At 43.9% G+C, this 27,766-nt stretch overlaps 1 protein-coding gene across 1 annotated transcript in view; it reads left to right on the forward strand.

Annotated features, from left to right (window-relative positions):
- ARMH4 (armadillo like helical domain containing 4) overlaps nucleotides 1-27,766 on the forward strand; it is a 159,663-nt gene that overhangs the window by 116,164 nt on the left and 15,733 nt on the right. The window lies entirely within an intron of this gene.

The raw sequence follows: 27,766 nt of genomic DNA on the forward strand, positions 1-27,766 counted from the left end.
AGGCCTTTACCAGAAATGCGTCTGTGAGGTCGTGCTGCAAGCCATATGGACTACAAGGGGAAGAAACTGGAATTCAGGACCAGAATACAAGAATACAATAGTTTAGACTGAAAAAAGGAAGAAATGTTTGTGGATTATTTTGTATTTTGTATTTTTTTTCCCGTAGTCATAGTGCCTGTGCTGTTCAGCAGAGTGAGCTTACTGTATGGCTCACTCGTGCCACTGGGCCATTAATTTTCAAACTCCCAGGAATAAAATAGACTCTTTCCTTGAGTTTCAGTAGTCATAAAAATCTGCCCTTAATTTCAATGCCTTCATTCATTTTTTGCTGTGACAGCCATCTTAGCCATCGCAGGCATTCAACCACTTGTCTTTTATTAATTCTTATGTGACTACCTGTGAGATTAAAAGTTCCTTGAAGGCAAGAGCTGAATCTTAACCATGTCTTCATCTCTTTTGCAGCAAGTAGCTGGTCACAGAAGAAACTTAATCAATAGCTGAATTGCATCAGCACAGAGAACTTATGTGATCTTGCTGGATTCAAAAATTTGGTTCTTCTGGGTCTTCCTCTATGTTTCTACTTGTCACCTAAAATGCATGCTATATTTGGTGCCACAGCTGTCATAGAGAAGACTTAGTGCTAACACAGATCCAGAGAGAGGCTTTTTGAAGAAGAATGTGAAATTGAGTATCTATGATTATGACATTTTTTATAGTTCAGGAACAAGTATATTTTACTGCATTGAGAGATCATCCATTCTCTCTGGCACTGTGTTTCTTTGATTTTGCTTAAGATTCTGTTTCTGTCATCAGTGAGGCTTAATGTTATTTTGATCAAAAGTCCAGTGGTTGATTTTCTTATGTCTGAAATAACAGGTTTAATGAAGGGCACAACGCACTTGCCAGCTGTATTTGAATGACTTTCTCTCTTATTCACTGTCAGTCATTTGCAGACTGCTTTCCTCTGCTTCCTTTTGTCTACCTTTCGTGTGCTGCTTCTCTTTCATGTCTCACTACTTGGCTTATGCCCTCACATGTTTGTTTTTTCCCTCCAGTTCTTTTCATTTCCAACATTTTCCTGGGAATAGAACCTGGCACCTATAAGGGATGCCAGCACCGCAGGCAGAGGATTAACCAAGTGAGCCACGGCACCGGCCCCTGGACTGGCATATGTTACACTGACTGTGGGATCAGTGTGTGTGTGTGTGTGTGTGTGTGTGCGTGTGCGTGTGTGTGTGTGGTTGTTGTTCCCTTCTAAAAAATTGTTCTTCCATTAGAATAAGTGGCAGGTTCTCCGCAGAAGCAGGCAGGCACAAAGTGCTAACTGCCAAGGTGAATGCTCACTGACTTGAAGGGCAAGAGAACGCTGTATCGGGCAGTGTTCCAGGGATGTCTCACACCCAACAGACCCGCTTTTGCCTTTAGCTGACCTCCTCCTAATTATATCCAGATAAGCATTTGGAAAAGCTTCACCCAAGTAGCACACGCGTTGGCCCTCCTTGCTGCGTCTGTGGGTGAGTCCACAGCTTGATTTCTCTGTATTTTCAGAGTGGAAGGGGGAATGTAGGTTAGCGAAGTTCTTCTTATGTGCCCGGCAGATGACGAGATAAGAGGCACAGTTGCCTTTGAGGAGAGGGCACTGGGTTATTCCTGTTAGGAGCCCATGTGATGTTGAGTCCCCAGAGATTCTGTGGCCGCCTTTCCCTGTCTTGGGAGGGTCCTCCTGAGCAGCTCGGGTGAGTGCCCCCGGCCGACGGGAGTTCCTTTTGCAGTCTTGTTCCGGAGTGAAATCCATGGCTTCCTCCCTGCTGTGCCTGAGGCTGCTGGCACTTTCCTCTTCTGCCTAGAGAACACTTCCAGGCTCTGCCTCTCTCTGCATCAGAACTTCTTGCTGTCTGCTGTTCTTGATTTCTCTCCTCTCGACGTTCACCCAGATCCTCTGCTTCACCTCACTTTTCGGGTTGGGTGTCTGTTAGAGTGATTTGCTTGGCTTTTGACTTGGAGACTAGGCAGTTCCCAAGGCTCCTTCCTTATTTCTATGCAGTGAAATCTCTCCCCCTTCACCTGATCCCACAGTCAGTGTAATATATGCCAGCCCAGGGGCCGGTGCCCTGGCTCACTTGGTTAATCCTCCGCCTGCGGCGCTGGCATCCCATGTGGGCACTGGGTTCTATTCCCAGTTGCTCCTCTTCCAGTCCTGCTCTCTGCTGTGGCCCGGGAGGGCAGTGGAGGATGGCCCAGGTGCTTGGGCCCCTGCCCCCAAATAGGAGACCAGGAGGAAGCACCTGGCTCCTGGCTTTGGGTCGGTGCAGCGCTGGCCGTAGTGGCCATTCGGAGAGTGAACCAACGGAAGGAAGACCTTTCTCTCTGTCTCTCTCTCTCTCACTGTCTATAACTCTACTTGTCAAATTAAAAAAAAAAAAAAACATATGCCAGCCTGGATTAGTTGCCTCCATCTCCTACTTGTTGCGAGCAGAGAGAAAGAAGTGAGACTCTACCCTAAGTCTTGGAATGCAGACACCCTACCTGAACAGTGTGTAGTTAGGGATAGAGAGAGCAGACTCTGGACTTGGTATCCTTGGGTTGGAATCCCGGGTCTGCCACCTAGTCTTGGGCAGATTGCCTAACCTTTCTTGCCCCGGTTCTCTCATTTGCACCGTAAACATAATGGCTGCACCTATGTTACATTGTTGGCACACAGAATAAGTATGTTTGTCCATGTAAAGGCCTTAGAATAGTGTCTGCTACAGAGTAGGCACTGTACATGTTAACTATTACTAAGAAATGAAAAGCGACATTCAACAGTAAACCAAGAAGTCATCAGTGGGGTTGAAGTAGAAGCATAGACAGTTTTGATTTGGGCACAGAAAGGTTGTGCATAATTGGGAGACACAGGTTGAGTAGAAAATGAACAAGTGCTCCACTGAAGACAATGCAGGCTTTTTGGAACAGGGAGGGGAGGGTGTGTGCAGCTGCAGCACTCTGTGACGGTGAGCAAGGTTGAGCAAGCCCAGCTCTGGTTCCGGCACAGATTGCCTAAGTCCCTGAGCTGCCCAGGTCAGGGCTGAACTGGTCCTGTTGGTGTCTCTCAGGCTTTTCAGATCTTGTTGGATCCCAAAAAATCGTTCCATCTGGTGGTTTCCGTTCCTGCCGCTGCGGTCCACGTGGCCATTTGCCCTATCAGCACATCTGTAAGGCTGACCAAGGGGTTTTCGCGCTCTCTTTGACCACTCAGTAGCCATGTTGACATTTCCATGATTAGCCCCGAATTCTCAATCTCAGAAAGAAGGCAGCTGGATTAGCTCAGTGTTTGTCAGAGCAGATCCGTGGGTTTACGTGGAGTAGTGTTACATCTTGGGCTCACATTAGAAGAAGCTATAAACACACCAGGAGAAGCCCGTTTTAGCTGGTTCACTTGGCTCCTTGTAGCCTGCGTTTGCATTGTGTTCAGGTCCCATTCTTCCACAGTGAAGGACGTGACATTGAGGCTGGCTGCATGACAGTTGCTCCCGCACGGTTGTTGTCGAGAGGAGCGGAGGGGAGGGCGGTGGAGTCGTCTCCAGCACATGTGGTCTGAGTCTGCCACGCTGTCAGGACCAGTATTGTAGTGGTCAGCACAGCTGTGGTGAGCAGCATACTCAAGTAAATATGGATTTTGGTGAGATTCTATTGAATGAATTTCTTTTGGTTTTGCTGCCATATAAAATAGCTATCAGGATTGGAGATTTTTTTTTTTTTTTTGACAGGCAGAGTTAGAGAGAGAGAGAGAGAAAGGTCTTCCTTCCTTTGGTTCACCCCCCAAATGGCTGCCACGGCCGGCACGCTGTGCCGATCTGAAGCCAGGAGGCAGGTACTTATCCTGGTCTCCCATGGGGTGCAGGGCCCAAGTACTTGGGGCATCCTCCACTGCACTCCCTGGCCACAGCAGAGAGCTGGCCTGGAAGAGGGGCAACCGGGACAGAATCTGGTGCCCCAACCGGGACTAGAACCTGGGTGCTGGTGCTGCAGGTGGAGGATTAGCCTAGTGAGCCGCGGCACCGGCCCAGGATTGGAGATTTTTTAAAAAAAAAGATTTATTTATTTTGAAAGGCAGAGTTAACAGAGAGAGGTAGAGACAGAGACAGAGAAGATGAGAGATAGAGAGATCAATCTTCCATCTGCTGGTTTACTCCTCAAATGGTTGCAATAACTGGGTTGGGCCAGGCACAAGACAGGAGTTTGGAACTTCATCTGGGTCCTACGTGGGTGCAGGGGCCCAAGCACTTGGACCATCTTCCACTGCTTTCCCAGGCATATTAGCAGGAAGCTGGATTGGAAGTGGAGCTGCTGGGACTCAACCCAGCACTCATGGGATGCCAGGGTCTCAGGCAGCACCTCAGCTCACCTCGCCACAGCACAGGCCCCAGGCTTGGGGAATTTTATCTAGGCTTAAGGTTGTATTTATTTAGGTAATATTATAACAGAAGCAATTAGTTAGCATCAGAGGGCCATAAGACCTTAACTTGTTACTTTCTCAAACTTGAGAAAGGCTAGGCTCTCCTGTGATTCCCAAATGCCAGTTCATGGATTGTGCCAATCAGTCCTTGGGAAATCTGTTAAAAGTGTAGGCACGGACCAGTGCTGTGGCATAGCGGGTAAGGCTGCCGCCTGCAGTGCCAGCATCCCATATGGGCCAGTTCAAGTCCCAGCTGCTCCTTTTCTGATCCAGCTCTCTGCTAGGGCCTGGGAAAGCAGTAGAAGATGGCCCAGATCCTTGGGCCCCTGCAGCCTTGTGGGAGACCTGGAAGAAGCTCCTGGCTCCTGGCTTTGGATCAGTGCAGCTCCAGATGTTACAGCCAATGGGGGAGTGAACCATTGGATGGAAGACCTGTTTCTCTCTTCCTCTCCTTCTCTATGTAACTCTGACTTTCAAATAAATGAATAAACCTTAAAAAAAAAAAGCATACGTGTTTGTGGTGTGTTGCAGAGCTGCTGAGCTGGGCTGGATCTGGAGTATGCTGAGCTGTTAGGGTGGTTTTGCTAAGTGACCGGTTTGGGCCTTTTTGGAATAGATGACCTCCCCATGTTCTCCGTGAGCCCTAGGGTCCTCAGATTCAGGGTCTTCATCTTCCAAATTGAGATGATGGCACTTGTTCCTTTCTTGCTGTACAAGGGGGTCATGAGAATTGATGAAGCAGTTCTCATAAGTGTTCTTGAAGAAAAGGAGAAATTCATTGTAATCTATCGAGGCCCGAATGGAACCAGATCAATTCAGCATTCGGGCTGTTCCTAGGAACAAAGGTGAGGCAGGTCGTGAGAGCGCCCTAGCAGGCTGAGTTGTGCTCCAGGGATCCAGTTTCCCGAAGAGCTGGTGCATCTCCGGTATGGAATCCAGCCCTGGGATATCCCTGTGAAACCTGGGAATCAGCAACTCAGTGTTAACAGAGGCAGGGGGCAGGACAGGGAGGTCAGTGGTGAGGAGCCCCGTGCCTGTTGTATTACCTTCCTTGGACTGCCAGAACAAAGTACCACAGACCGGGTGGCTTAAAAGAGAAAACTTGGTTTTCTCTCCGGTCTGGTGGCGAGAAGTCAAAACCAAGTTGTCCGCAGGGCTGGTTCCTTCTTGAGGGCCTGCAGGGGGTCTCCCCCGGGCATCCTTCCTAGCTGCTGCCTGCTGCTGCCAGGCCTTGCTGCTCCTTGACTTGGATTGTGCTCTCTCGTGTGCCATCTTCCCCTTGTATCCCTGTGTTTGCTCCTCTCTGTGTCTCTTTTACTCATCCTCTTAAAAGGGTATCGGCTGATTGGATCCTAATCCAGTATGACAGCATTTTGATTTAACTTGTTTCATCCACAGTCAACTCAATTCTGATTAAATCGCATATCATACATCTTTTGGGTAGACATAAATCAACCTGTAACACCACGTTTCTTTTCACCTAGGGGAACACAGGGTACTTTGCATTCTGAGTGAATTCTTTTTCAAAAATTGATTTGAGGGGCTGGTGCTGTGGCGTAGTAGGCTAAGCCTCTGCCTGTGGCACAGGCATCTCATATGAGCAACTGTTCCTCTTCTGATCCAGCTCCCACTAATGGCCTGGGAAACAGTAGAGGATGGCCCAAGTGTTTGGGCCCCTGTACCCAGTGGGAGACCTGAGAAAAGCTCCTGGCTCCTGGCTTCGGATTGCTTCAGCTCCAGCCATTGTGGCCATTTGGGGAGTGAACCAACAGATGGAAGACCTTTCTCTCAGTCTCTCCTGTCTATAACTCTGCCTCTCAAAATAAATAAATACAATTTTAAAAATTGATTTGAGACTCAGAGGACAGTATTCCTTAGCAACTATGTTCTGTGTCATGGTGAGATCTCTGGGAAAGTCCGTAACAGCTGGTTCACAATGTACGAGATGTCGAATTTCTTCCTGAGGGTCCTATAAAATCCGCCACTGCACCAGATGAATGGGTTCCAAGCTCCCCCTTGGGATGCCCAGGACATGTTTCTCCCTCAGCTCTACCAATCTTGTAGGTCTTAGACTTCACATGTATGTTCGGTTCTTTCTCTTCTGTGCTTGCTTCCATTTGTTATTTGTTCCTTATTTTGGTTCTGATGTTACTTTTAATGTTGTTTTTATACTGAAATCCCTTAGGAAGGAGTGGACCATGGGAAAGAGAAAAGCTGTGTGCTATAAATAGCATTCATCCCTTTTCCCTGTTAAAATATACTTGTCCTAATTTCCATTTTCTCAGCATCGTCTCTTATTCTCTGGCATATTGATTTTAGTGTTGTGATAAAGAGTTCTGCTGCATTCAGTTATAGGTCATGTGGGGTCAGGGGCCTCGTAGGAATGCGGAGTAGGACATCCTGATGATTGACTTAGTGTATCCTGCAGATCCTATTGTTTAGACACTTTGTGCTGGCTCTGGGTCTCAGCCCTCTTTTAGTTCCAGACTCCTTAATGAACCATTGTTACCTGTTCAGGGAGGCTAATCCTTGGACATAACCCTTTGTGACCATTCCATAATTGATGTGTTTGAAGGGGGTGGGGGGAGAGTGAGAGGTAAGGTGGGGGGAGAGAGGGATGGAGAGAGGGAAGAAGGGACGATGAGAATGAGAATGGATGAATCTCCTCTTTGCTGGTTCACTCCCCAAATACCTGCAACAGCTAAGGGCTGAGTCAGGCTGAAACTGGGAGCCAGAAACTGAATCTGGGTCTCCCACATGGGTAGCAGGGACTCAGCCACGTGAGCCTTCAACACCGCTTCCCAGGTTGCACATTAGCAGGAAACTGCAATCAGGAGTAGAGTGGGGACTTGAACCCACGCACTTTGTTACAGGATTTGATGACCCCAAGTGGCATCCTAAACACTAGTCAAACTCCCACCCCTGTGGCCCTTCCCAAGATGACAAAGAATTAATTGGAAAGAGTTTTCTTTTTATGAAAAAATTCTATGCAAAGTCTTTTATTTCCCCTGAAATTAGAAGGTAGACATTGGTAGACTGTTATAAATGCAGTTTGTCCAAATATCATCAGAATAATCAAGACTGAATGAACTCATATAAATAAGCTTTTCTCTTTTCCTTAATTAAAAGGGAGTGTGTTAGTTTAGGTCCTCTGAGAAGCAGAACCAAGATGGGGTTACTCACGCAAGGTGTGCAGAGAGAAGCACCTGGAGAAGAGAAAGGCAGGGGACAGGGGTAGGTCCCGAGAGCCCGCGGGCTGTGGTGCGAGGAGAGGGGAAAGGAGGGAGGCCTGCACAGGCAAACATTCGGCTGCTCGTTCAGGCCTAAGGATGGTGGGGCAGGCCCACTGTGTGCTTGAGCCCACTAGGGTTCCCCTCTGGAGCAGCTGCCTACCGTGCTCGTCCTGGCCTGGAGCAGGCCAGGGGAAGCATGGGCACTGCGCACAGGAGAGGTGGGGAACTGGTACCCTTGCTCACCCATGCTTCTCCCAGCAGACGAGCAAAGCCGTGCATTTCTGTGATTCTCACAGGCTCTTTCCAGGAGCCTGTGCGTTTGGATGGCGGAAATTACAGTCGTGTTCTCACGGACTCCTCGCTGATTTGTAGTATTGTGTCTAATTATGGTTGTAGACAGGAGCCACAGTAATATTAGCAGTAGGTGTGGCTTTGTTGCCCATAAATATGAGGGTACCTCAGAAGGTTTGTGGAAAATAAAAGTAAAAGATAAGTTTATTTTGGGGCAAAAGCAGTTGAAATCCGTGTTTGTGAGGGGTCTTCAGAAAATTCATGGAAAATGTGTATTATGAAAAAAACTATACATGGATTTAAAATATTTTTAAATCAAAATCAACTGATCTTTTAATGCAAATTCCCACAACTTTTGAAAGTACCTTTTGTAGATAATTTCATGTCACACTACAGTGGCCACAGATATATCAACAGGTAATTTTTTCTCATCATTACTTTTTTTAAAAAAAAGATTTATTTATTTATTTGAAAGTCAGAGTTACTGTCTGACTTCAGAAAGAGAGGGAGAGACAGGGAGAGAGATCTTCCATCTGCTGTTTCACTCTCCCAAGTGGCTACAACTGCCTCAGGCCAGAGCCAGGAGCCAGGAGCTAGAAGTTTCTTCCAGGTCTCCCACATGGGTAGCAGGGGCCCAAGTGCTTGGACTGTCTTCCACTGCTTTCCCAGGCCATTAGCAGGGAGCTGGATCAGAAGTGGAGCAGCCAGGACTCTAACTGGCACCCGTATGGAATGTGGCACAGCAGGTGGGGGCTAAAACTGCTACGCCACAGTGCTGGGCCTTCTCATCATTACTTTAAAATCATGGTAAGTATTAGATTTCCACTAGATCTTATATAATGAGATAGTGAAAAATATATTAACTGTTGTTTCACAAATTAAAACTTAATGGAACTTGGTTATAGTAACTCATTTAGAGTTTTGTGTATGTTATACTTTTATAAAAAAAAAATCCCAAGAAGGGACCCATAGCCTTCATTTGACAGGCAGAGGGGCCCATGGCACAAAATCCCCTCAGATTTTGAGAAATCATTAGTAGGGTCACAGTCTTTATATTGTTCCCATAGATGTATTCTTGACCTGGCTCCAAATATATAATAGTAGCCCCAGGCCTCATGAGAATGTTTATGAATTATTGTGGAAGATGATTCATTAATTCAACAATTAATATCCCCCATATGCCAGGCTCTGTGTAGTGCAGTAGCTACAACAATGAGTAAAACAGATGCAGTACTTAGAGGGCTCAATTCAGTGTTGGCATGGGCAGCTGTTAAACAGGAGAATTCTATTGCATAGCAACCTTGGAGCAAGAGGGTGCTGTGGGTTTCTCAGTGCAGAGATCTGGTGCCAGGGCCAAAACAGACCTTGAGCAAGGGCTCTTTAAACTGAGTCTGAAAAGTGAGTCGGTGTGAGTAGGGAGAAGACATATTACCTGATTGGATCAGTACACACTGTGCACACGTATCATCACAAAATATGTGCAATTATGAATGGAACATTTTAAAAATGAAAATTTGAGATTAAAAAGCGTAGATGTGAAGGTTTTGAGGAGAGGCACACTGCTCATCATGAGAACTGAAATCATACAGGGCCTTGTAAGCCAAGTGAGGAAATTCAGACTTTTCCCTCAGGGCAATGGGAGGCTTTGAAAAGGTCTTCAGCAGGGAGTGATATGATCTGAAAGGTTGCCTTTCAGAAACATTGCTTGGAAAGAAACAAGACACTCTCTTGTGATGGTAAGGTGAAAAGCGCAGCGGCCTGCCTGAAAGTATGTGGTGGGAGAAAACTTCCGAGAGCTTCATTCGAGTTATTCTTGTTGGATTTCTGTTGGGGATTTCTTTATTGGTTCTTTGAAAATGACTGGATTTTGAATTTCAATTTGGTAACCTATCATACATTGCATCAACATTTTGGAAGAAGCTTTCTCAGAGTTGAAATGTTTCTTAGTAGCTGTAGTTCTCGCTAAAGTCTATTGCAAATTCCTCTGTGCAAACATAAAACTGCCAAAAAACCCTGAAAAATATTTCTCCCTGATTTTGGACCATGGAGAAAGTAGCTTTTGTTTGGTTAGGTTCTCCTTGTGTGCATTTGTAATTTGCAGCAGCATTAATGGCCTTTGTAGACTTCTACATTAAGAAGAAAATAAACTTATCATTAATAATGTAGATGTTATTTTGCCAATTAAATGAAAAGTCTCTGGCTGCTGCTTCATAAGAAACTCGTAAATGGGTTCAGGGTTTGTTATTAGGTAAAAACAAATCCATTTTGGCTGGTGGCTGATCCAGGGCTATGCACAGTTAGGCAACTCATAAAAGTGTTTGTATGGAAATGAGTCTCTGGGATAATCAGATTTTATTTCTAGTATCTAATCGATGCTCAGAGTTTTGGGATTTAATTATGTCTGCTGAAAAAAAATACACTTTGGTTTCTCTTCCTTCCTTTTAAGCATAACTTCAGCCTTCATTTTAATTCATAAATATTCATGGCTTTATAGATATTTTTCAGGAGCAGTACTGATACCTATTAGATACTCAGTAAATGTTGGTTATGTTGTTGAATTCTTCTAATTGAATGAAGATGTATTGAATAATAAATCTACTTCCACTTCTGGGTGTACACCCAGAAGCTTTGAAGGCGGGGTCAAGAAGAGATATTTGTACATTCAGGTCATAGCAGCATTATCCATAGTAGCTGAAGTGTGGAAGCAGCCTAAGGGGCCATCAGTGGAATTATGGAGAAGCAAAACGTAGTACATATGTAAAATGGAATACTGTTCTACTGTAAGAGGGAAGGGATTCTGACACATGCTGCAGTATGGATAACTCTTGAGGACAATATGCCAAGTGAAATAAACCTGATACAAAAATGAAAGTCATGTGTGGTTCTACCTATGTGAGGTACTTCAAGACAGAAAGTACAAAGGGCATTGGCTGAGGCTGGGGGAAGGGTAAATGAGAAGCGATTATTTAGTGGGAATAGAGTTTCACTTTTATGAAATGGAGAGAACTCTGAAGATGGGTGATGATGACTCATAGCATTAAGAGTGTAAATTCCCAGGCCGGCGCTGCGGCTCAATAGGCTAATCCTCTGCCTGCAGCGCTGGCACCCTGGGTTCTAGTCCCAGTCAGGGCACCGGATTCTGTCCCGGTTGCTCCTCTTCCAGTCGAGCTCTCTGCTGTGGCCCGGGAAGGCAGTGGAGGATGGCCCAGGTGCTTGGGGCCCTGCACCCGCATGGGAGACCAGGAGGAAGCACCTGGCTCCTGGCTTCGGATTGGCGCAGCGTGCTGGCCATAGCGGCCATTTGCAGGGGTGAATCAGCGGAAGGAAGACCTTTCTCTCTGTCTGTCTGTTTGTCTCTGTCTCTCTGTAACTCTGCCTGTCAAAAATAAAATAAACAAATAAAAATAAATAAAAAAGATGTAAATTCCAGGCAACTATACCCTTAAAATCGTTAAGATAGTGAGCTTTAGGTTATGCGTATTTTTCTGTAATACAAAAGGAATGGATGTAGATGGCTTTGCTTCTGGGCCTCTATATTTTGTGTGTTACAGTTGACTCTGTATTATTTTATGATAATTCCAGAGGATTAAACAGTTTAAGTGGGAAATTGTTTTAACAGGAGGGCTTTTAATTTCTAGCTGTCTGGGCAGGCTGATTGACTGCTATGTGTGGTACTGGTATTTGCATGGTAGAGAGTACAGCAGGTGAATAGTGTTTGGAACTGAGACACAACAGGTCACATATGTGTGCATAGGATGTGAGTTCTATATGCCACTCTGAACACTTTTGGGAGGCCTATATAGCTTCTTTACCCCATTTTCCATCACTTAGTCTTGCTTCTTTCACTTAGTGTAATGTTTTCAGTGTTTATCTATGCTGTAGCCTGAAAGAGTAAGTCATTCCTTTTTTATGGCTGCATGACATTCCACTGTTCTGTACTGGGTTTTGGTTGTCTGTTCATCAGTTGTGGACATTTAGTCTGCTTTCTCCTTTTGAGTGTTGTGAGTAACGCTGTCACAAACATTTGTGCACAAGTATTTCTTTGAGGACCTCTATTCAGTTCCTTTGGGTGTATCCCTAAGAGTGGAATTTTTGGGTTACATGGTAATTTTATGTTTAACTTTTTGAAGAACAACTAAAGTATTTTTCACGGTGGCTCTACTGTTTTTCAGTTCCACCAGTAACATTTGAGAGATCCAGTTTATGTACATCCTTGCCAGCTCTTTCTGTCTTCTGTATTTTTTAAATGACCTTCCTGTGGAGTGGTATCTTACTCTGATTTTGATTTATCTTTCCCTAATGACTAATGGTGTTCATCTCTTTTGCATGTGCTCATTGGCCATCTGTATACATGCTGCAAGGTGAATGAACCTTGACAATATTGTGCTAAATGAAAGAAATCAGATGCAGAAAGTCTCATACTGTATGATCCCACTTAGATGAAATGTTCAATTGGGTCTACCCAGAGAGTCAAAAAGCAGATCAGTGATTGACAGGGGCTGGGGGGAGGGGAATGGAGGGGACCCGCTCATGGGCATGGAATGTCCTTTGGGAATGATAAAAATATTTTGGAACTGGTTGAAGGTGATAGTTGTATAACATTGTGAATGTGCTAAAATGTCATTGAAATGCACACTTTATGTTATATGAATAAAATATTTATTTCAGTAAATAAGAAAAACCACAAAAACACCTGCTTTAGGGCTGACATTGTGGCATGGCTGGTAAAGCCGCCACCTGCTATGCTGGCATCACGTATGGGCGCTGATTCATGTCCCAACTGCTCTACTACCAATCCAGCTCATTGCTAATAGCCTGGGAAAAAGCAGTGGAAGATGGCCCAAATGTTTGGGCACCTGCCTCTCATGTTGGAGACCTGGAAGAAGTTCCTGGCTCCTGGCTTCCAACTAGTCCAGCCATGGCCAATGTGGCCATTTGGAAGTGAATGAGTGGATGGGAGATCTGTCTCTCTGTCTCTCCCTCTCTGTCTGTAACTCTGACTTTCAAATGAAAAACAACAATAACACTTGGTTAGAAGTTGAGCCTGGATTTCCAGCAACATGATGGACTGCATGATGGTGAATTTCTGTCTTCTGCTACAAACACAGGGAATGCTGGGTGAATAACAACAGAATTTTCAAGTAAGCAAACTGACCTTGAAAGGGAATCTGTCATTGCCAGAGGAGGCAGCTTAAAGCCTGAACAGCCTCTTGGGCTGGAGATGTGGGGTCTGGAGATGGAGGCATTGCATTGAAGATATGGATGCGGGGATGAGGGATGGAGTTTAACACCACCATGGCATCAAGAGACGGGGCTTTGGACACTACCCGTGCTTCCTACCCCAAAGCCAGAACATCAGTAGAGCACTTTGCTTCCTGGGGCTGTCAGGCAGAGAGATGACAAGGTGTCGAAACACTGGGCTTTCTTTCCGGATGCAAGAATTCTCCCAAATCAGAGCTTGACACCGTCCCATTTCAGATGGGAGCAACACCTGGTGTGCTTAGCACAGGCAAGCAGGAACCTGTGCACTTGAAAAGATGGCAGTGCCAGACAGCGTCCGCGAGTCCCATGGGAGGAACAGCCTCCGGTGCACAGTGAGTTCCACATGAAAAGCCACACAGCACACAAAGAAAGATGTGTTCCAGCAAGAGGGAGTGTAGGTAAACACAGCAGGCAGGAGGGGCAGCGTCTCCAGACCCTGCCTGAGTGGAAGGACATCTGAAATGACGGCGAGATAAGGACGTTGAGGCTGGCTTTGTTTCCTGGCTAGTTGAACAGCTGCTCCCAGGGAGCATGTGAAAAGCTTGTGTAAGGCATTAAGAAGGTGGTGGGGAGGTGGAGTCTGGGTTAGGCACCTGCTGTTCTATAGGGGCCTGCCAAGACCTTTGGGCTTTTCTGTAAGTATCTAGAGAGCTAAGGAAGACTTTCAAGTAATCTATTTAGAAGGCAGAAAAATTCTGCCTTGGAGTATGTCTGTTGTGATGATTGGATGTCCTTTTTTGGGGGACATATAAAAAACTGTAATATATATAACACAGTGAGTTTGGGGAAAATTGTACATCCTTGAAGCCGTCACCTCCTTCAGGGTCAGAAACACATCCATCACCTTCCAACATTTCCTTTTGTTGCCTTTTCTATTATTATTTAGGTAAGAATGTTTAACATCAGATCTACTGTCTTAGTGATAGAACTTCAGGCTTTCTAACACACACAATGTTAACTGTGCAGGTATGTTAAGTTGTTTGATTGTGGTGATTATTCTACATATATCAAAATATATATGATTATTCTACATATATCAAAACATCTAATTGTACACCTTACCAAGAAACCTACCCTCTTAGCACATGTGAAGCGTGCGCTGGAGTATTGTTAGCTGTGGGCACGAGCCTTGGAGTAGAGCTGCAGAATTCATTCATCTATGTGCCTGACACTTTCCCAGCTACGTTGCTACGTCACTGCTCTGGTGTTCTTAACCAAAGATTTGCCTTAGTTTCTCCTAAGAGTCCAGCGTGGTGTTTGCCCATTTTTCTGAGGAGGGAAGCATTATGAACTGGTCACTGAAGTTTTGGAAAACAAACCCCAGAGCTGCCTGGAAAGCCGCCGACACCCTCACTCAGCACTCTTCCTCGGACTGATTTCCCTGCTGGCTGAGTCACAGCATTGGAGAGGGGGAGCTTTGTGCTGATGGAGTGGACTAATGCCAGAAACTTTCACAAGGCCCCATTGGCAGACAGGAGACTTGAGAGTGACGTGGTCGCTACACAGTCTTCTCTTTACTTTGGTTTTATGATTGAGCTATGGCTTTTATCCATGAAAGTCCCAGCATTTATGTAAAGGAGAGGAGTGCTTGGGACAGGAGGCTCATCTTGAAGTTCAAGTGTTCTTTCACTTTCCATAAAATTGAGAATGAAGTGGGGAGGGCTGATGGATTTTTTTTTTAATTTATTTGACAGGTAGAGTTATAGACAGTGAAAGACAGAGAGAGAGAGAGACAGAGAGAAAGGTCTTCCCTCCGTTGGTTCAGTTCTCAAATGGCTGCCACGGCCAGAAGCCAGGAGCCAGGTGCTTCCTCCTTGTCTCCCATGCAGGTGCAGGACCCAAGCACTTGGGCCATCCTCCACTGCCCTCCCGGGCCAGAGCAGAGAGCTGGACTGGAAGAGGAGCAACTGAGACTAGAACCCGGTGCCCATATGGGATACCGGTGCTGCAGGCAGAGGATTAACCAAGTGAGCAACGGTGCTGGCCCCAGGGATAATGGATTTGATGGTGATTAACACCTCACCTGTATTTCAAGATGGTGAATTTTAGATTCAATAGATCTAGTAAACAACTCATACAAACCTGACATTCCACTCTTGGTAATGGTGAACATCACAAAGTAGTAAATTTTTCTATTAAAAATAAAGGATGAGATCTAGTTATCCCACTCCTGGGCATATGAGGGTTCATCCAAAAAGTCATGGAAAATGCATATTATGGAAGAACTGTGTGTGGATTTCAAAATTCTTTTGCAATAAAATAATTAAAATTCTTTAAATTCCATTATTCCTTGAACTTTCTGAAGTACCCTGGGATATCAAAGGAGAAGAAATCAGTACATCAAAGAGATGACAGTGTTGGCATGTTTATTGGAGCACTATGTATACTAGCCAGACCATGGAATCAATTGAGGTGTCCATCGAAGTATGAATGGAGAAAGAAAAGGCATTGGCATACACGGTGAAATATGCACCCCCTAAATGAATGAAATTTTGACAATTGTGGCAACATGGATGGAACTGGAAAATATTATGTTAACTGGAATAAGCCTGGCACAAAGGGTACATACTCCATGTTCTCACTGATGTGTGGGAGTTGAAATCATTGATTTCATAGAAGGAGATAGTTGAAGAGTGGTCATTAAAAGCTTGGAAGGCAAAGGAGAAGAGGGAGAGAGGGAGGTTGGATAATTCATCCCAAAACTTATTTACACAAGGGGAATACGTTCTTCTGTTCTGTAGCATGGTGAGATGACTACAGTCCAAGCCATTTATCACATATTTTGTAAAGAACTAGAAGAGAGAGGTTTGAGGCTTCCTAGCACAAAAAATCATAAATATTTAAGGAGAGGAAATGCTAATCACTCTAACTTAATAATTACATAATGGATGCATATATCAAATTATCATACAATATGCTGTAAATATCTACAATGATTATGTTCAATTTAAAAATAAAAAGATAGAAATGGGTGCAGAGGGCTAGTGGGTTAAGCCACTGCTTATGAGGCCCTCATCCCATCTCCCACCTACTCTGTTTATGGTGTAACTTCCTGGAAGACAGCATGATGCCCCCCAAAGAACACAACACTTCAATACTAGAATGTGATGATGAAGAGATTGACAAAATGCCAGAAACGGAGTTCATAAAATCGATCATAGGATTATTCAGAAGTAATCAGAAGCAAATTCATAAACTAAAGAATCCATACATAACATGAATGAAAATTTTTCCCAGAAATTGAGATTTAAAAGGTGGAAATCAAAATGAAATATTGGAAATGAAGAATTCATTAGAACAACAAAAAAATACAATGGAAAGCCTTAAGAACAGACTCGATGAAGCATAAAAAATATCTGAGTTAGAAGACAAATCTCTGGAAATTTTATAGTCAGAATGGAAAAAAAAGAAATTAGAAAATTAAGAAACAGTGTTGGAGATTTATGGGATACTATCAAATGGCTTAACATGGGTCTTAGAAGCTGGAAATCAACAACTCAAGAATCATTAGAATATATGTAAACACATGGAGACTGAACAACATGCTCCTGAATGAACAGTGGGTCATAGAAGAAATCAAAAGATAAATCAAAAAATTTCTGGAAACAAATGAAGACAACAACACAACATACCAAAACTTATGGGATACAGCAAAAGCAGTATTGAGGAAAGTTTTTAGCAATTGGTGCCCACATCAAAAAATTTGAAAGGCACCAAATAAATCCAGCTGTCAATGCATCTCAAGGACCTAGAAAAACAACAGCAAACTAAACCCAAAAATAATAGGAGAAAAGAAATAATTAAAATTACAGAGGAAATAACCAAAATTGAAACCAAAACACAATACAAAAGATCAGTGACACAAAAAGCTGATTTTTTGAAAAAATAAACAAAACTAACACACGATTGGCCCAGCTAACCCAAAAAATAAAAGAGGGAGAAGACACAAATCAATAAAGTTAGAGATGAAAAAGGAGATATAACAACAGACACCACAGAAATAAAAAGAATCATCAGAAATTACTACAAAAAGCTGCAGTAAATCGGAAATCTAGGGAAACCTAGAAGAAATGCAGAGAAGCCTGGACACATACAACCTACCTACCTACCTACCTAAATCAACCCATGAAGACATAGAAAACCAAAATAGACCAGTAACCAAGATGGAGGTTGAATCAATAATAAAAATCCTCCCAGCAAAGAAAAGCCCAGGACCAGATGGCTTCACTGATGAATTCTACCAGACATTTAAAGAAGAACTAACTCCAATTCTTCTCAAGCTATTCAAACAATTGAAAGGGAGAGAATTCTCCCAAACTCCTCCTATGAATCCAGCATCACCTTGATTCCTAAACCTGAAAAAGATGCAACAGAGAAAGAGAACTACAGACCAATATACCTGATGAACATAGATACAGAAATCCTCGGGAAGATACTAGTCAAGCGAATCTGACAACGCATCAGACAGATCATTCACCCAAAGTAGGATTTATCCCAGGTATGCAAGGATGGTTCAAAATTCATAAATTAATGTGATGCATCACATTTACAAATTGAAGAATGAAAACGATATGATTGTCTTAGTAGATGCAGAGAAAGCATTCAGTAAAGTACAACACCCTTTCATGATGAAATTTTATCCAAATTGAGTATAGAGGGAATATTCCTCGACACAATCAAGGCACAGACAAGGATGCCCAGTCTCATCATTGCTATTCAGTGTAGTCCTAGAAGTTTTAGCTAGAGGCATTAGGAAAGAAAAAGAAATCAAAGGGATACAAATTGGGAAGGAGAAGTCAAACTATCCCTATTTGCAAATGACATGATTCTGTATATAGGGGATCCAAAAGACTTCACTAAGAGACAGTCGGAACTCATAGAAGAGTTTGGTAAAGTAACAGGATATAAAATCAACACACACAACTCAACAGCCTTTGTATACACAGACAATGCCACAGCTGAGAAAAAACTTCTAAGATTGATCCTTTTCACAATAGCTATCAAAAAAATTAAATACTTTGGAATAAATTTAGCCAAGGGGTTAAAGATCTCTATGATGAGAATTACAAAACATTAAAGAAAGAAATAGAAAACAAACAAAAAAAATGGAAGAAAACTTCCATGTTCATGGATTGGAAGAATCAATATCATCAAAATGTCCATTCTACCAAAAACAATTTATAGATTCAAAGTAATAGCAATCAAAATACAAAGGACATTCTTCCCAGTTATAGAAAAAATGATGCTGAAATTCATATGGAAACACAGAAGAGCCTAAATAGCTAAAGCAATCTTATACAACAAAAAGAAAGCCAGAGGTATCACAATACCAGATTTCAAGACATATTACAAGGCAGTTATAGGGCCGGCGCCGCGGCTCACTAGGCTAATCCTCCGCCTAGCGGCGCCGGCACCCCGGGTTCTAGTCCCGGTCGGGGCGCCGGATTCTGTCCCGGTTGCCCCTCTTCCAGGCCAGCCCTCTGCTGTGGCCAGGGAGTGCAGTGGAGGATGGCCCAGGTGCTTGGGCCCTGCACCCCATGGGAGACCAGGGAAAGCACCTGGCTCCTGGCTCCTGCCATCGGATCAGCGCGGTGCACCGGCTGCAGCGCGCCGGCCGCGGCGGCCATTGGAGGGTGAACCAACGGCAAAGGAAGACCTTTCTCTCTGTCTCTCTCTCTCACTGTCCACTCTGCCTGTCAAAAAAAAAAAACAAAAAACAAAAAACAAAAAACAAAAAACAAGGCAGTTATAATCAAAACAGCCTGGAACTGATACAAAAACAGGTGGATAGACCAATGGAACAGAACAGAAACACTAGAAATCAGTATACTCATCTACAACCAACTTATATTTGACAAAGGAATTAAAAGCAGTCCCTGGGGCAAGGACAATCTCTTTGACAAAACTGGATCTGCACACACAGAAGTATGAAGCAAGACCCCCACCTTACACTTTACACAAAAATCCACTGGAAATGGATTAAAGACATAAATCAATGACCTGATACCATCAAATTATTAGAGAACATTGGGGAACCCTGCGAGATATTGGCATAGGCAGAGTTCTTGGGAAAGACCTCAGAGGTGCAGGCAATCTAAGCCAAAATTGACACATGGGATTACATCAAATTGAGAAGTTTCTTCACTGCAAAAGTGAAGAAACTCCACTCAGCAAAGTGAAGAGGCAACCCACAGAATAGAAGAAATTATTTGTAAACAATGCAACTGATAGGGTTTTAGTAACCATAATATATAGAGAGTTCAAGAAACTCAACACCAATAAAACAAACAACCTTGTTTAGACATGAGCAAAGGACCTTAAACAGGCATTTTTCAAAAAAGGAAATCCAAATGGCCAACAGACATTAAAAAAATGCTCAGGATCACTAGCTGTCAGGGAAATACAAATCACAACCACAGTGAGGTTTCACCTCACCCCTGTTAGAGTGGCCCTCATACAGAAATCAACAAACAACAAATGATGGCAAAAATGGAGGGAAAAAGGTACCCTAATTCACTGTTGATGGGAATGTAAACTGGTAAAGCCACTGTGGAAAACAGTATGGAGATACTTAAAAAATCTGAATATAGACCTACCATATGACTCTACCATTCCACTCCTGGGCATTTAGCCAAGGGAAATGAAATCAGCATATGAAGGAGTTATCTGTACCCACATGTTTATTGTAGCTTAAGTCACAATAGCTAATATATGGAATTAACCCAAATGCCCATCAACTGAAGACTGGATAAAGAGGTTATGGGATATGTACACCATGGAATACTACGCAGAGGTTAAAAAAAATGAAATCCAGTCATTTGCAACAAAATGGAGGAAACTGGAAAACATTATACTTAGTGAAATAAGCCAGTCCTAAAAGGACAAATACCGTATGTTCTTCCTGACCTGCGATAAGTTATAGGGCACTACAAGGAAATCTATAGAAGTGAAATTGACACTTTGAGAAGCAGTAACTTTGAACAGCCCTTATCTCCACTGTTAAGGAACAGTTTTTTTTCCCATACAATTTGTTGACCTCTTTACTTAGTACAGAATTAATCGTATGTATATAAAGTTAACTGAAAATAGATCTTAGTAAAAAATAAGAATGGGAATAGTAGAGGGAGGAGGAAGAGGGGCGGGACGATGGGTGTGGTGGGAAGAATCACTATATTCCTGAAGTTGTATTTATGAAATGCATGAAGCTTGTATTCCTTAAGTAAAAGACTTCTGGGGGAAAAATCTAGCTTCCTGCTATGCCTCCTGGAAGGCAGCAAATGATGACTCAAGTACTGGGCCCTTCCACCCATATGGGGGTCCCAGGTGGAGTTCCTGGCTCTTCATTTTACCCTGGCCCAGTCCTGACTATTTGTGGACATTTGGGGATTGAAGCAGCAGATGGAAGATCTCTCTCCTTTTCTCAATCTGTCTTCCGAATAGATGAAAAATAAATAAATCAACATACAAGGGTAAAGTATGAAGGCAAAGCTGTTTTCTTTGTCATCAGTGGATGTGGAGAGAGGGAGTGCAAATGGGAGGAGAGAACTCCTGAGTATGAGGAGTTCAGGTCCCCTGAACGTGGACTTGAAGCTGCTCAGAGTCCCAAACATCCAAGCTCAGCAGAGCTTTCAGGTGTTTTAGGACAAAGACCGTGATCCCCTCCTCCGCCACCGCCCCCAGATGTTTTCTCCCCTGGTGACTGCTGGGGAGCATTGCTATGTATGTTGCTTCCCTTTTGTGGAAGAGGGACACCTGCTTCTTCATTTGTGTATCACATAGATCCCCATGGTTGGAGCTCATGACGAGGGTTTTGGCAGTGTGTTTCATAGTCTGTCAGTACCGTCAGCATTAATCTGTGGCCCCAGCAGGATGTGCAGCGGATTTCAGACATTCTCCTTGCCTCTTCCCGGTAGGTATTTAGCATCATTTCTAAGCTTGCATTCACGAAAGGCATTCTTCCTACTCCGTGAAAGTAGAGATTAGGATATCTGGAGTCTTTGCAGCCCTTTCTGTATGTATCAGTTTAGAACCTTCAGAATTAACTGCTTCTCAGATGCACGATTACTGCCCACTTAGCCCTTTGCCAAGAAGTAGGTCATTCTATTCTCCAGAATCTTGCTGTTCTGTAATTATGAGAAGAGCAAATGATGATAGATAGGATTTCAGTGCGATTTTAAAGCAGGTAAATTTAGCATCATTAGAGAATAATCCACAGCTATAAAAACTCAATGTTCTTTAAAAAACAGGCAGATAATACTTAACACTTGATGGGTTTTATTATTCTTAAGTATGTTATGTAAGTTGGAAAAAAACTTGTTTCTTGGGCTAGAGAAGGCACTTATGGTTAAATAACAAGGAAGAGAAGAATAGGCAGGAGAAGAGCTGGTCTCCGTTTAGTTCTTGCCACTGTGGAAAAACTAAATGAAATTGAGCTGTGCAATGTTTTGAACAAAGGACTGTGCTCTGGTACTTCATTTTTTGTTTAAGTGGGATATACATCTCTCTTTCCATTGTTGATAAAAAATGAAGTTTTCTGCATTATTGGAGGATGATGAAAATTTGATTAAAGAGACTACATTGTATTTATAACTCTTTCAAAGTTGAGTATGATCTAAATGAGCACAGCTGTGGAGCTCATTTTATACAACATCTAATCCCGGTCAGGGCGCCGGATTCTGTCCCGGTTGCCCCTCTTCCAGGCCAGCTCTCTGCTATGGCCAGGGAGTGCAGTGGAGGATGGCCCAGGTGCTTGGGCCCTGCACCCCATGGGAGACCAGGAAAAGCACCTGGCTCCTGGCTCCTGCCATTGGATCAGCGCGGTGCGCCGGCCGCAGCGCGCCGGCCGTGGCAGCCATTGGAGGGTGAACCAACGGCAAAGGAAGACCTTTCTCTCTGTCTCTCTCTCTCACTGTCCACTCTGCCTGTCAAAAAAAAAATTATATGGAAAGAGTATCTTTTATCATTCCATATAGTTTGAAATTCTCCAGTTAGGGATAATTTAGGTAAAAGGAGATGGCCTCTACCTTGAACTTGGCCAACTTGCCTGCCTTCCTTACCTTCTTCCTTGTGTTCATTTTGATAGTTTAAAATACAAATGAATAAAATTGGTATGGCAAAGGCTGACCTGCTTGTTGGTAGCAGAATTAGATACTGTCTTATTGTGAGTTCTTCCTAAAAGTAGGCACTGAGACAGGACTTGGGTGCAAGGAGTTTATTTGGAAGGTGATCCAGGAAGTATGGCGAGGGAGTGAGGAAGTGAGGTGGGCTGGGGGAAAGCCAGTAGGTAAAGGGGTATTAGAGGATTACTGCTAGGGCTCGCTACTGTGCTGGGGGTTTCTCTGAGAAGATGCTAGAAGACACATCGGGGAGAACTGGGGGCTTTACCTGATGTATTAGGCAAGATAATATGTAGCTCACAGTCCTTGGGCACTGTGAATGTGGTAACTTCTATGGCAAAGACATTTAGCTCATGTAATTGAGTTAAGGATCTAGAGATGGGGAGGTGATCACAAGGGCCCTTACAAGAGAGAGAGTCACAAAAGAAAATATGACAATGGGAGCAGAGCTTAGATTTGAAGATGTTGTGTTGTTGGGTTTGAAGATGGAGGAAGGGGCCATAAACCGAGGGATGCAGGAGGACTTGGGAAAAGGCAAGGAAATAAATTCTCCCCTAGAGCCTCCTCCAAGAACTAACACTACTGACACCTTGACTGAAGCCCATGAGACTGATTTTGCTCTTCTTCTGACCTTGAGAAATATAAGGATAATTTGGTACTGGTTTAAGCAGCTAAATTTGTGGTATTTATTATACAGCGATAGGAACTGTATGACACTGCTGTGTTAATATACTTGCAGCCCTCATTGACTAATGCTGGCTTCTAGGGTGATACCTCCTTTGCCCTCTGGCCGGCTCCTCCAGTGTTCCTTGTCCTGAAGGACACCTCAGAGACAGATCTCCAGGCCCACATGGGTTGGAAGTAGGCTCAGGGCTTATGGGTTGAACATCAATGAATTTAGCTGTGCCTGAACAAAGGATTTGAGTGACGTTGCAAAGAGTTCTCATAAACACTCTAAACAAGCTCTTCTGGGTTGTTTCCTATGAACAGGTCGGGTATCTGAGCCCATCTGACTGTGCACTGGACCTGTTGTTAAACCCTCCACTCTCCTGGGCCTTCAATTTGCAGATGGCAGAACTGAGGACGTCTCAGCTTCCATAATTTTGGGATGGAATTCCTTGCATCTCTTTCTCCTTCTCTCTATGTGTATACATCTCTTACTGGTTTTGTTTCTGGAGAACCCTAATGTATGTTCTGTACTGCAGTGTGTTCAATTATGATCGCATCCACTCCGACCTCACTCTCGGCTGCTATGCTGTTGTTTGCCAAACCTTAAACTTCAACTTGAGTTTCTCTATATCCAAAAATTCATTACCAGCAGAGACAGCTGCATGGGTATTATGTAGGCACTGTAAATGCAATATATAGACAGTAAGCCTGATTGTCATCTCCCTAGCAGTCTGGTCTTACCTTTTGTAGTCTGATTTTTTTCAGTGTCACAATGCATCTGAGCCCATATTCAGTATCTTTGGATTGCTCATTCTGAGTTTTGAGCGTCACTGCAGGATTCCTGCAACTAAGGCACTTGCTGTCCAGTGGGAGTGCTGAGTACTGCACCCCTGCACTCAGGATTGAGGGGAAAAAAGTCCTTAGGCTAAGATGGAACCAAGGAACCCACTGCTTTCTCTCTAGATGAAAGAAATACATAAAAGACACACAGCCCCCATGCAAGGAGAGCCAGAGACACAGGGAGACAAACACAGAGACTGAAAAAGAGAACAGTCGGCACATCATGATGTGATACACAGAGACAGAGTGAGAGGCGGTGTCGGAGGGAGACGCACACCGGGACAGAGAGGGGAGGAGTGTTCTCAGAGGGGGCAGGACAGGAACAAGAAGAAAAAGGGAATCAGAATGAGAGGTCGCATACTCACATCCCCCCAGTTTGGCTATGCCCCCATCTGCAGAACTCGACAAAGCCCTGTGGCCTGTGATGTGGCTGTCTCCCCAGCTCACCTTCTTCTCACCACAGTGACTTGCTGGTGTGATGAACAGGCTTTCGAGCCATGAGGTCTGAGTTACAATTCCAGCTCAGTTGCATTTTAGCTGGGTGGTTTCAGCATGCAGGCTTCTGTTTCTTCATCTGTGAAATGGGTACAATACCTACATTGCAAAGTTTTTGCAGTGTGAAGGTTAATTCTGGGCTGGATTAAGTAGAACCTAGAGAACTCATGCAGGAGTATTTCTGGGCTGTCTGTGAGTGTGTTTGCAACAGAGACAGGTGTGCGGGTGGACTGACGGGGAAGACCCACATCTGATGTGAGTGGGCACTGATGTTTTGCTGGGCCCCCAGAGAGAACAAAGAGATCATTTCCTTTGTTTCCGGGAGCTGGGAGATCCTCTCCTCCACTCCCCTTGGACATCAGAGCTCCGGCCTTCAGAAAGCAGGACTTGACAACAGCGGCTTCTGGTTCTCAGGGTGTTGGCCTCGGACTGAGAGCTATACTCCTGGCTTCCCTGGTTCTGAGGTCCACGGAATTGCGCTGGGCCCGGCTGTTGGCATCCGAGGGTTTCCAGGTGGTAGAGAGACTGTTGTGGGACTTCTCAGCCCATAATTGCATGAGTCAGTTCCCTTCATAAATCCTCTCTCCTCCCTCCTTCCCTCCTTCCATCCTTCCCTCCTTCCCTCCTTCCCTTCTTCCCTCTCTCCCTTTCCTTCTCCCTCTCCCTCTCCCCCCCTTTCATTCTTTCTGGAGAACACTAATATTCAGCCAGTCTTATTTATTACATTAGACAGATCCTGAATCTCCACTGGTTCCCCTCTCGTTTTCCTTAGTAAAGGGGAATTTATGCATACATCTGGGATAAGCTTAATTATTGGAAATAAATTAAAAATACTCTTCTAAATAAACAGGGATATTTTTCAGCCGCAGCTTATGGAAAACCATCCACAGAGTCGTCTGTTGATATTCATGGACGATTGCTTCCAGTGGATACCCGAATCTCTGGATGTTCAGGGTCCTCCAGTATTTGCATAGAAGCCGCACAATCCTCTTGTATACCTTAAAGCATCTCCACATTTCTTATAGTACCTAATACAATGGAAATGCAATGTGCACAGTCGTTATACCGCTTTGTTTAAGGAATGATGACAGGAAAGTCTGTATGTGTTCAGAGCAAAGTGTGTTCTGAATATTTTCAAACCACAGTGGTTGGGTTTGAGGATGTGGAACTGACAGGTATAGAGAATCAATGGTAGTTACAGTTGGTAGAATACACTGAAACCTTGTTTCATTTGCTGTTTCGTCTTCATCTTTCCCACCCTTTTTCCATAGATGAGCTAGGAGAGTGACAAATTACTGCACAGGAGGGCACCGGTGAGAGAGAGAGAGGATCTGTTTTTAATAGTCCATGCCTACTTGGAAAGCCAAGACACTGTGGCAAAAAAACAAAAAAAATGACCTAAATGAAAGATCTCTGTGAGTGAGATCCCAGTGGATAAAGAACGGACCATCAAAGAAGGAGGTACCTTCATTTGAAGGGAGGAGAGAACTTCCACTTGGATTATGGCCTTGTCTAAATAAGGTCGGAGTTTGTGAACCCAAGAGGCTTCCATAGCCTTGGCAGCTCATGACAAGAGCCTTGGGAGATTACTGACGTCATAAATAAGAGTGTCAATTGTTAAATCAACAATGGGAGTCACTGTGCACTTACTCCCCATGTAGGACCTCTGCCCATAATGTGTTGTACTATGAGAATTAACAGTAAAACTACTATTCAAACAGTGCTTTACACTTCGTGTGTCTGATAGGTGCAAACTGTTGAAATCTTTACTTAATATATACTAAGTTGATCTTCTGTATATAAAGCTAATTAAAAATGAATCTTGGCCGGCGCCATGGCTCAATAGGCTAATCCTCCACCTTGCGGCGCCGGCACACCAGGTTCTAGTCCCGGTCGGGGCGCCGGATTCTGTCCCGGTTGCCCCTCTTCCAGGCCAGCTCTCTGCTATGGCCAGGGAGTGCAGTGGAGGATGGCCCAGGTGCTTGGGCCCTGCACCCCATGGGAGACCGGGAAAAGCACCTGGCTCCTGGCTCCTGCCATCGGATCAGCGCGGTGCGCCGGCTGCAGCGGCGGCCATTGGAGGGTGAACCAACGGCAAAGGAAGACCTTTCTCTCTCTGTCTCTCTCTCTCACTGTCCACTCTGCCTGTCAAAAAAAAAAAAAAAAAGAATCTTAATGAAGAATGGGATGGGAGAGGGAGTAGGAGATGGGGTGGTTTGTGGGTAGGAGGGTGGTTATGGGGGGAAAAACCGCTATAATCTAAAAGTTGTACTTTCTAAATTTATATTTATTAAATAAAAGTTTTCTAAAAAAAGATATCATGGTTTTTTAAAAAAAGGATAATGCTGTAACTATGTCAGCAATGTTGTCAGATATATTATGACTAGAATCAGATTATAAACAAAGGTTCCAACTTCTTGGGTAAAGGATGCCTATGCCAGGGACCAGGAAATTATAGTCCATGGACCAAGTCTGCCCAGCCACCTGTCATCATATGGCCTGTGAGCAAATTTACATTTTAATGTGGTTGAAATAACCAAAAGAAAAATTACATAGGAAAATTATAAAATTACATGCAATTTGCTTTCAGTGTTCTTAAAAAACATTTTTTGGAACATTGTTGAACCCATTTATTTATGCACTGCGTGTCACTGATTTTGTACTACAATGGTAGAATTGATTGGTTGCAACAGATATTGTACGCCCTGCAAAGCCTCAGGCATACACAGTGAGCATGTTCCTTCCTTTGTTCACGCTGAAGCTGCTAGAGAGAAAAGAAAGTTTCAGGAGATTGTAAGTTTTTTAAAATGTATTTTTGTTTGGATAAATAAGGAAAATTGAGGGCATATTTATCTTTTGTCTCCCTTTTTGTGTTTTAAAATAAATCTTTATTCTGTATTTTGAAGCATTGTTATAAGGTTAAAAGTAATCTAAGGGTAAAATATTCACTACTAATCTCAAACCATCTTTAACAAGGATATTTGTTTTTAAGATTTATTTTATTATTTATTTGAAAGAGTTACAGAGAGAGGTGGAGCAAGAGATCTTCCATCTCCTGCTTCACTCTCCATCCAGGTGACTGGGACTGGGCCAGGCCAGAGCCAGGAGCCTGGAATTCTATCCAGTTCTCCATGTGGCTGCAGGGGCCCAAGCACTTGGGTCATCTGCTGCTGCTTTCCCAGGGGCTTTAGTAGGGAGCTGCGTCAGAAGTGGAGTAGCCGGGACTCGAAACAGCGCTTGTGTGGGATGCTAGCACTGGCATTGCAGTAGAGGCTTAATCTGCTGTGCCACGAGCTGACCCCCACAGGGTCATTCTAACATGTGGTCTCGTTGTGGCTGATACTTGCTTCTACTCTTGGCATACATATTTCCAAGTGGTTGTAATTGTAGTTGATGTGGCCATTTCCAAATGGCTGTTAGAAATG

This window comes from Oryctolagus cuniculus, chromosome 12, assembly GCF_964237555.1.
Source record: "Oryctolagus cuniculus chromosome 12, mOryCun1.1, whole genome shotgun sequence".
In the NCBI taxonomy this organism is placed as follows: Eukaryota; Metazoa; Chordata; class Mammalia; order Lagomorpha; family Leporidae; genus Oryctolagus; species Oryctolagus cuniculus.